The sequence below is a fragment of the Balaenoptera borealis genome, assembly GCF_965194805.1.
Source record: "Balaenoptera borealis genome assembly, chromosome: 2".
NCBI classification, from domain to species: domain Eukaryota; kingdom Metazoa; phylum Chordata; class Mammalia; order Artiodactyla; family Balaenopteridae; genus Balaenoptera; species Balaenoptera borealis.
In genome coordinates this window covers 12,656,445-12,666,942 of record NC_138867.1, presented here as the reverse complement: position 1 = coordinate 12,666,942, position 10,498 = coordinate 12,656,445, and the positions used below count along the sequence as shown (strand labels likewise).

At 42.8% G+C, this 10,498-nt stretch overlaps 1 protein-coding gene across 6 annotated transcripts in view; it reads right to left on the bottom strand.

The window, feature by feature from the left end:
* TRIO (trio Rho guanine nucleotide exchange factor) overlaps positions 1-10,498 on the bottom strand; it is a 373,499-nt gene that overhangs the window by 316,512 nt on the left and 46,489 nt on the right. The window lies entirely within an intron of this gene.

Sequence of the window (10,498 nt, the reverse complement as noted above, 5' to 3'; positions counted from 1 at the left end):
AGAGGGAGTCTCCTTATCTGAGGGGTCAGAGAAACCTTCTTGCAGCAAGTGACACTTAAGCTGTGACCTAAGGACGGGAAGGGTGGGGGAGGGAGGCAACCCTGAGAAGGGCAGGAGCGTCCTTCACGATCAGAATGGAGGCACCAACTGATCACAGAGAAGGGAGGGGCAAGGGCAGGGCCAACTGACTGCATGACACAACATGCAAAGCCCCTAGGACACAGTGTCTGCCTCCCAGGAGACACTGCTGCCGTGGCTGGTCCTCCCCTACTACGGAGGGGAATCCCTGGCTAGTGGCCAGGGCACTGTCGTCACCGCCCTGCTCTAGTCAGTGGAGGACTGCGCCCTCCGCCCTGGATGATGCTATTTCAGGAGAGCCTCCTAATCGCAACCACTGACTTGGCCACCCCCAACGCTGGCTACATTCTCTCCCTCAAGTCTGTCCTGACCCATTCGAGTAGGCTCCACCCCACACCTTCTCCCCAACTCCCTTTCTGGGCAAGGGTACAGCACTACATCTAACTTAAGAAACCAAGATCCAGCAAGGGGAATGGTCAGACCAAAGGTAAAATACAGTTCAAGACAACAGCTGCACAAGGCTCTGTTCAAGGCCAGCAAAGCTCTGGAAGTGGTACGGCATCCCTCCATAAATCTCCTCCTTGGGGATAACAGGGGAGAGCGAGGGGGAGGGAACAGAAAAGAGAGATGGTAATGAGAATACATAATGCCACAGCCTCAGCAAGCTTCTTGGATATCTGCTCCATAAAGTCCTGTCAATAGAATGACATCAGGAGTAGAAATAATCCTTAAGAACAACAGTCTGTTCTTAGTAAAAGAAGCTAGAACTTGTTTTATTGTTTGAAGGCAGCGTATCATTATAATTTTCCAAGAACTAATAGGCTTAAATCATTCAACAAAGAATAATATTTTCTTGAAAGCAGATAAGACAGCTTTGTATCTTTCCAAAGAAAGACACCATTGAAAAGAATATTTAGCATTTCTGCCTTAATAATCCAAAATCTAAAAGTACTGAAATTTTTTAAAATCAAGGCAAATTTTATTTATATAAATACCTCGTAACTGTCTTTAATGGAACCTAGAAATATGAATAACACCTTGAGTTGCAGGTTTGGGGGAATACCTTTCAGGAAAACATTCTTCCATAGTCTTTAATACACTGAAAGAAGTATATGCTGGAAATGAACTAACTTACTACTGTTCACAAAGACTTGAGTCTGATTGGAAGAGTAAGGTTTAAAACTAACTCGTTTGGGCAAGCAATTCCCAAGACTCCGAGCCACTTACTCCAAGACAACCAGTCTGATTCCTGAGGGGTTCTGAGGTTACAGGCATAAGCAAAGGTGGTCCTTTGCTTTGCTTTGACAGTAGTCAACAGTGGGCTCGACTCAGCAGGATCAAGGGGGTTACAAGGGGTTCCGAGAGCTAGATCCCAGGTTCAGACAACCTACTCAGAGCCTAATGCCAAGGCCCCCATACTTATGGTACAACATCAGGAGAATCACCCAAGCAATGTAGCTAATGCACCAATTTCTCACAATACCCCAAACCCCCACCATTATAGTTCCACATTAAGGTTGTGCTGTTGCTTCCAGAAGGTCTCAATGAAATGTAATTATGGGAAACGACAGCATTAACATCTTCAGGGAAAGGGCTGGACCAGATGATCTGAAACTTCTTGACTCTCTAAAATGCCGATTCCATAATTAGCACAACTAAGTGCCAGGCAGAGAGTAGGGCCCAGAAGACCGGGCACAGATGCTTCACCACATCCAGTTATAAGTTAGACAATACATGAAATACATGCCATATACAAGCATTCATATTTATGGAGATAAAACAATAAAAGTATGTATTTCAAAACTTTAACAGTGATTATCTTAGGATGGCAGGATTCCAGTGACATTTTTTTTCTTTTGTTTTCTAAATTTCCGCAATGCATATTGTTGGCAGAGCCCTGGTAGGGACCAGGGGTCTCTCAAGAGTCTACACGTCACGCAAGCAGAGGCACTATCTTTGTCCCAGATCATCATTACAAGGATAATTTTACCTCGAACAGACTGAGAAGACAAGAGACAGTGACTCTTCCCTCCAGAGCAAAGGGCAGGTTTGCTTACAGGCCTGGAAGGAAGAGAGACGGTCTCCGCTCAGAGCAAAGAGCAGCCACGCGTACAGTCCAGGAGAGAAGTTCAGGCACCCGACATTCAGGCTTCCTCTCCTGTGATGCAACCCACTGTGTGCACAAGTGTTGACTGGCCTTCTGCACTTCACCCTGGAGAAACTGGGTTTTCTAGAACTGGTGCCAAAAGAAAATGCCGATACCATGACTACTGTTACTACCGTGAGTGATAAAAGTCCTTGTCTCTGACCCAGGAGTTTTGTGTCTTCTGTCAGCATCTATCAAACTGTGGCAGGCTAATCTTTTAGCTTGCAAATGGGGAAAAAGCTCTCAGACCCTCCACAGTTCATGACAAATATGTGCTATTGTTACCATCTGAGATGCTTATAATTGGCTAAAGATGGTTTCTATTGCTTGTAACCAAAAGCCCTGACTAATGATAGAATTGCTTTAGGAATCAGGTCTTTAAATGTCCTTTAAAAAACAGAAAGGAAGGGATAAAGATCAAGGGGGGCCACCTCTCGCGAGGGCACGCTCGTTTTTACTGCGCCCCTGCCCTGCGAGGGGTGCTGTGCCGGGAGCCGAGGACAAAGCAGACAGGAAGCACCTTGTACACACACACCCGCGCGCGGCACCACAGGAAGCGAGCGCGCCAGCACCAGGTGTTCTCAGAGGACGGAGAGGGGACTCGGAGGAAGTCCGGGGGGATCAGGGAAGGCTTTCCTGACATTCTACAGATGTCACCGAACACTGCACAAGTACGCCTTTTTCTCCTGGCAGGCATGTCTTCATTCTAGAAAAAGTTTACAAATCTAAACAACTGGCACAAATTTACCAGCCCCCGTTCTATCAAACCAATTGTGTTTTCAGAATTACAGAATAACAGCGTAATTATAAGATGAACGCTAGGCAGTAGACTCACCGGCATTTCACGACTACAGTCCACCAAGAAACCGATTCAGAGTCACCTGAAGGTGTTAATCGCCAACCACAGCCAAATGGTCTTTGATGACTTTTGCATATAAAGCTCTGGAATATTATCCAGTGAATGGCACTGGCGAGTTCAAGCCGAAGGCTCTTAAACACTTCATACAGTACCTTGTAGCTAGAAGGCGGTTAACAAAGAAACAAAAACAGCGTTAAGGGTGTTCTAAGGACACTGGACTCAGAGCCAGAGCGTTAAATTTACTCTTAATTTCCTCTCTCTGACTCTGGGCAAGTCACTTAGCCTCCCAGGCAGACAGACGCCTCATCTGTCCTGAGAAAGGGGCAGAGCATAGGTTATAAGGACTTCATAACTTCGAAAGGTAGAATAATCACTTCAGCTCACCAGACTGGCATTCAGTGGCAGTGCTCCGTTTCGCATACAACGTAACCTGAAGGATACGAATGTTCCCAAATGATAAGCATAAAAGGCAGGATAATTTCAGTTAGCCTTAGAGATATGTGATTTCTAATCACAACTAAACTCTGCTGTTTTTTAAGGGAAAAAAAAAAAGCATTTTTTCCCCTGATAAAAGTAACATACATGTGATACGGCCAATTTTTTTTTCAGAAAAAAATACAGATAACCAGTAATTCCACCACCCAAACGCAATTATCACTAACATTTAAATAAAGCTCACTGAGAGTTTTTAAAATTTATGTAGTCACAGATATGTACTTAAGTTTACACACAACCTAGTCAAATAGTGATTCACACGCACACACTCCACCACTAAACTACAATAGAAAAGACAAAACAGAAGTGCTCAGAGAAAACTACGAAGTGCTCACAAAGCACTCAGGACAAGCTGAAACTTGAACAGGCTCCCACTGGTCAACCTGTAACAACTGGAGCAAAAATAATGATAATAATGGATAATAATCAATAGAACAAAATGACAATCTATGATCCTATTCTGATATAAATAAATAAGTAAATGAGAAGGGAAAGCTCTTTCTTACGGTAGGATTCCAACTAATAAAACAATAGGTGAAGGAATTAGAAAATTACCATTTGGCAAATACCAGACAGGCAAAAGTCATCAATGGGTAAACAATCAACGGGAGAAAGGATGATGAGAAAAGAGATATTTGCACAGTTTCAAAGAAAATCCCCACTAGGTACGCATTAATTACAAAGGGGAAAGTTATTAGTTTTACAACAGAGATTGGTAGGAACCATCCTAAGCGATCACAGTTAATGTCACCAGTCATGGGACAGACACACCAACACTGTGTACCTCCTGGTAAAATGCACAGAGAAGATCACAGCATCACTTCCACTGCCTTCCTAACAAAAATGCACACTCTGAACCGAATCATGAGGAAATATCACACAGATCCAAACTGAGGACCATGCAACAATATATATCACACAATAAACATAAATTCAAAATTGTTACTAAGAGAAGCTGCATGGAAATGCAGTTTTGCAGACAAAATTTCCAAACCTGAACTCCTATAAATTAGAGCAATTATTGACAAAGATTTCTGAATTATTTCCCAGCAGGGCCTCCATTTCACTCCCACCACCAGCAGAAAGCTTTCTAAAATATCCAGTTCTCCAAATCTCATAAGCTGTTAAAAACAATGCCATATATGGCACTTTCCCTTAACTATCATCGCACTTTTACCTTCAAAGTAAACTAGGCTTTGCAAAGTCACCATTTCTAACTTGTAAAGCACAGTCACGATTTTAAAACTTTGACTTAAAGGGCGGTCCAAACTCTGCTCTGAGAATAGGTAATGTCTACAGAAATTTTAGTTTAATCAGTGTAATAACAAACCAGATAAAGTCAGTGAGCTGATGTACTCCTCCAATTAAGCAGACCCTTCCCTCTTCTGTTCTATGACCAGTAAATGTTCATGGAAAAGCCAAAGTTATGTTTAGTGAATAAGTAGGTCCTATTACATTCTTTTAATTAACTACCTTACAGGTAGTTCTGATTGACACCTGTTGTCCCAGCACAGTTATTAATAGCACTCCCTTTCATTCTTAAAAATATTCTGATTTGTACAACAAATTATTTGGTAACCTACTTTAGTCTTCCAAGAAGTTACTGGGGGCACTTCTTTTATATCTGAATGAGATAATATATGCATCACACTCAATAAATGAAAGCATTCTTTATTCCTGTCACTACTATTATTATTCATACTAAACATGTTCCTCTCCTTACAATACAACCACATTACCTCCAAAGATCAGATGCATCGTTCTTTCTGAATTCCTTTTTTTTCACATTAGGATGCATTAACACTAATTCTAGTCTTTCTAAATTCCTTCTACTTTTGTCAAAGCTTTGATATGCCAACATCTCCTAATATGTTTAGCGTAAAAAAAAAAAAGAGAGAGAGAGTGTGTGTGTAAACATTTAACAATAAATGAGCTGTTCGGGGTTATTGAATACAGAGGTTAATCAACACAATCAGGATTTCATGGTGAAGAAGCAGAGCTACTAGCTTCAGGAAGATATATTAAGAACCACAAGAATTCTCTACTAATAATTATCTTTTCCAGTCTGCAACTTTCCTGACTGTGGCCTAATTCTCTAAGTCCTGATTACTGTCTACTTTATCATCATAAGGAACTTCCCTACTCATTTGACCTACGATTTATTCATTTTTCTAAATAATTATTATGAAGTATATTCTATGTGTCAATGACGAAAATAAGTGGACAGGATCTGTGGCCATTCTCAAATGAGGGTGAAACAATGCTACATGTGTGCTGCAGGGCTGGCAAGGGGTTTGCAGTCAATAACTTACTTCTAGTTTCCAGAAAAATCGTGTCAACGTTTGCGGACACAGAGTGCAACATACGCCAAGTAGGTCTAATTGGCTTTTTTGATGCATACCGTGAAAACTTTAATATACCAGCCCTGCCCCATGGGGTGGGCCCTAGAGTCAGACATACAGTGGACAGGCCTCTGGTCAACACCCTGCGGGTCCAGGGCCTCCCCTATCAGGCATCCCGCCCCTGGGGGACGGCAAAGGTAGGGGTGCTGTACTGCCATTCTCCCCTTTGCAGGAGGACCTGCTGAGCCACTTAATTAATTATATATGTATCAATCTCAGGGGAAGGCTATTGTTACCTAATTCTAGGAGGGAAATCCTAGAAGCACTTGTGTGGATACAACTGATTAAATTACTATGCAGCGTTATCTGGCTTCCTTTTCAAAAGCCACAGGTGTCAAATGCAGGGGTGTGTATGTAAATTTGTCCTAAGATACTCCTGAGCAGACTAAGAGGGCCATTCACTTCTTTTTGAGGAGGAATTGAACAAAATAGTGAGTTCTCGGAAGACAGGGGAGCCAGGTATTTGCAAAGGGTTAGAAGTGCCCCCAGCATCTGAGTCCGGCTTCAAATGACTAAATGAGGGGGAGAGAGAGAAGGCAAATTAAAGAAATATTTATACGGAAATTTCACGTGCCTCAATCACTTAAACGGGGAGGAACCGAGAAAAGGCGACGCCCAGCCGACCAAAGAACGTGTGTCTGCGGAAAAGCTGCAAGCAGGGCGCTTCAAGGCAGCCCGGTGCAATCACTCCTCTGACTGGCTCAATTTCTTTAGGAACAGACTATTTTGCACACACACATTTGTAGAACGATCTCTTATGATCAAAGAGGGTCACCAATGTTGTTTTTTAAATATTTGCGTAAGTGGTTGATTTTATGGATGATGTTTCTTTTTCTTTTCAGATTGCCTAGATTTGGTGATACTGCCTTTGTCACAAAGTAGGCTTCCGTGCACACCTGAGTGGACGGGTCGGCCCTGTGCAGCACTACCTCTCACCTGCTGCCCCATAGCAGGGCCATGGGTTAGCAGTGGCCGCTGGGGACTAAGGAAGCAACCCCTTTCCATGGATGCCTTCCCCCCCTTCAAAATTAGGAGCCTCCACTAGATTCAAGCCTGTAACGTTCTCTCTGCATAGATCCATCCACTAACTACTATGTAAACTAGCTCTGTTGACCAAAAAAGGCCAACTGTCTGTGCCAGATACGAACTCACTTCTGAAGACATTCGGAACTGCAGCACCTCGGCTCTCTGCAAATGAAATACAGACCTGTTTAAATCTAGGTGGGCAGACATAACACAAAATACATTCCTGAGAGCACGAAAGTGAACTGCACTCACCCATGAATTTATACAGTGCCTTGGTCCTGTGTACAATCACTGCACTCACCCATGAATTTATACAGTGCCTTGGTCCTGTGTACAATCTATGATGAGGATCATCCAACACGTTCTCCCAGGCCACACGCTTGCTGTGATAAAGAGCAACCGCCATTTTTCTTTTTCAGGATTAACCCTTTCCTGGCCCCTCCAATCCAATTCTACAGAAATACTGGGTGTCTGGAAAGTGATAAAAACTCTCAAAAATGTTCCACGTGTAGTTGGGCTAGTGATTTTCATCCAAATGTGATAATAAATATGCCATTAAGGGTACTGGGTGCTTCATCAAACCATGGGAGCAGAAGCTCCAGACTTCTTTCTACATGGTACTCAAAAGGAGACAAGTGCTACAAACCACGTGCCAAAATCCTCACTAAAGCCTGGGCTTCATGCAGAATAACTTTACATGTAGACGCGTTTCTTCAATACAATATCAGAAAATAACTTAAAGACTAAAAGTAGAAATAAATGTAAATCTAAAGTAATGTGATGCGGCAACTCTGACACCAAGCTGGCGATTCGTAAGAGTTTTTAAAGGGGGAATCAGAGCCAGACTCGCAACATCTGTAGTAAAAACCCAAGACCGACATTAAAGAATTATTCATGGAAAAACTTCTTCACAACAATGAGCCAAAGCTCAACTGCTAAAAATACATTCACTGTGCACACAGCGCACGGGCTCATTTCACAGTGTTTCCACTTGAACTACATCACCAGATTCTCCCCACCCAAACGTTCCCAGGCAACATGGGGTTCAATTCACGGGACAAACCTGGACACGTGAGGAATTAAAGCAGAAAAGCTGAAAAACATCAATGGGTTAAGGAGGAAAGCTGTGATTGGCGGGCTTGCCTCCTTGCTCCCTTTAGAAGTCCCTACTTAACAGCTCATAAGCCACAGTGCCAGGGAAAATGATGAGAATGAGGGCAGAAAACTCACTCAGGTATAGGGAACAGCTTTCATAACATTAGATTCTGCAGGAGGCATGGAAAATAAAGGGTCTGATTTGATAAGCCATGTAAAAAGTAAACTGTATTAATTTATACTCATGTCTACTGAATTATTTAGTTGAAAACAGTTAAAGCTAAGTGGCTATGAGGACGGACCAGGATCTAGGTTCAAACCAACCCATTCCTTAACTAACTGTGTACCTTGGGCTACTTAATGACTCTGCACCTCAGTTTCCCCATCTGTGGAGTGGGGATAATAGTATACTTGTTTAATAAGTAATTCAGGCAGGGAAGACTGCCCTGAGAACAGCAGATGGCACCGTGTCGGCACCCAAGACGGGTGAGCTGGCATCGTGACTGCTCTAAGATCACTTGAAACTGAATCACAAAATATTTACTCAGCTCCAACAAGCGCACAGTTTGTCCTTTTCACCAAAATGTTTTTAACCCGTTTATTTTGCATAACCTGGCAGACGCCAGGAATAAAACACCAGTGGTCTTATAAAATCTTTAGTCACAAATCCAAAGTCACCGTCCCTCCTGCTGATGTTCCAGTCTAGCTTCACGGCTGACAAGGAGAAAGGCGAGGTTATAATTACGAAAAGAGCAGAGACAGACTCACACTTCTTATCAGCCAAGCTAACTGAGCAGAGTCTGCTCCCAGCTCAGCCAGGCCTGGTTCAGCCGCAGAATAAATGAAAACTTCAATGAGAAAACACATTTATCCCATAAGAAAGACAGAAGCCTTTCTTCCATTATTTTAATAACTCCTTCCCCCTCCTCTTCGCCCATGTCTCATTCTGTCATTGTTTTATAAGCAAAAACATCGTTTTAATAATCGGGAAACCCCACAAAATGTAACATCTAAGTAACAATAATCCCTTAAAGCACTCTGTATGAAACACTCACAGCACCTTTTACTCAATCGGAGTTCCATGTGAGATCAATTTAAATAAACATTCAAAAGTCAAGGCCCATTACAAATGTTCATTTTTGTTCATAAATTCAAAAAGTCCAACAGCAAAAGAAACATAATTTATTCAGATTACACAGGACTGAATGTGACTGCTATACTCACTCCTTGGCACAATGATTTTCAAAAGCATAGATTCAAAGGTACATCCTGACTGACCGAGAGCCAATTATATGCCAGATATTATATTGATACTAAGGCTGTGGGCAATAAGACTGAATCAGACAAAGCCCACGACACCAATATTTACAATTTCACGGTAATACAGAGGAAATGGCATCCTCTTTGTACCCTGGAGTCTCGACCATGAACAAAACAAAACAATACAACAAACAACAAAAAACACCTGGTGGGCTTCCCTGGTGGCGCAGTGGTTGAGAATCTGCCTGCTAATGCAGGGGACACGGGTTCGAGCCCTGGTCTGGGAAGATCCCACATGCCGCGGAGCAGCTGGGCCCGTGAGCCACAGCTACTGAGCCTGCGCGTCTGGAGCCTGTGCCCCGCAACGGGAGGGGCCGCGATAGTGAGAGGCCCGCGCACCGCAATGAAGAGTGGTCCCCGCACCGCGATGAAGAGTGGCCCCCGCTTGCCGCAACTAGAGAAAGCCCTCGCACGAACCGAAGACCCAACACAGCCAAAAATAAAAAAAATAATAAAATAAATAAATAAAGTAGCTATAAAATTTAAAAAAAAAAAAACACCTGGTGACTTACGCTTTTTCTTAAAAATCCTTATTGCCCCTATTAACTCTTGGCTGGGCATGAGCTTTGCAGCCCTTGTTCATACTATGTACTACATTTCAAAATGGTGGGAGAAATGGCATACAGTACATTCCAGGACTTCAACTTAGTGTATGTGACACTATAATTAGACACGTAAGAAAGACAGACCGAAACCGACATCCCGTAAAACACTATCAAGTTCCCATTCGTCACTTTTGGCTGCTCCCGCCAAGTAACTTTTTCATCTCATGACTTTCTCATTGTTACACATCTTGGTATTAGCAAGCACTCATGCTCTAATTTGCCCAAATATTGCCAAACACTAATATAAAACAGTAAATAAACTGAATTTATCCACCGAGTTTGGCTCACACTGACATGGCAAAATCTTGAGGCTTTTTGTCCAAAAGTCTCAAACATCAGAAACTGGTTACTGTTACGGATATACGAAGGAGAGGCCACCATTTCAGAGAAAGTGCAAGCAAACCCAGTGCCTCTGTCCAGCTGAGGCTGACCCTGCCCGCCCGAAAGGCAACTCAAAGTAGCATCAACCAGA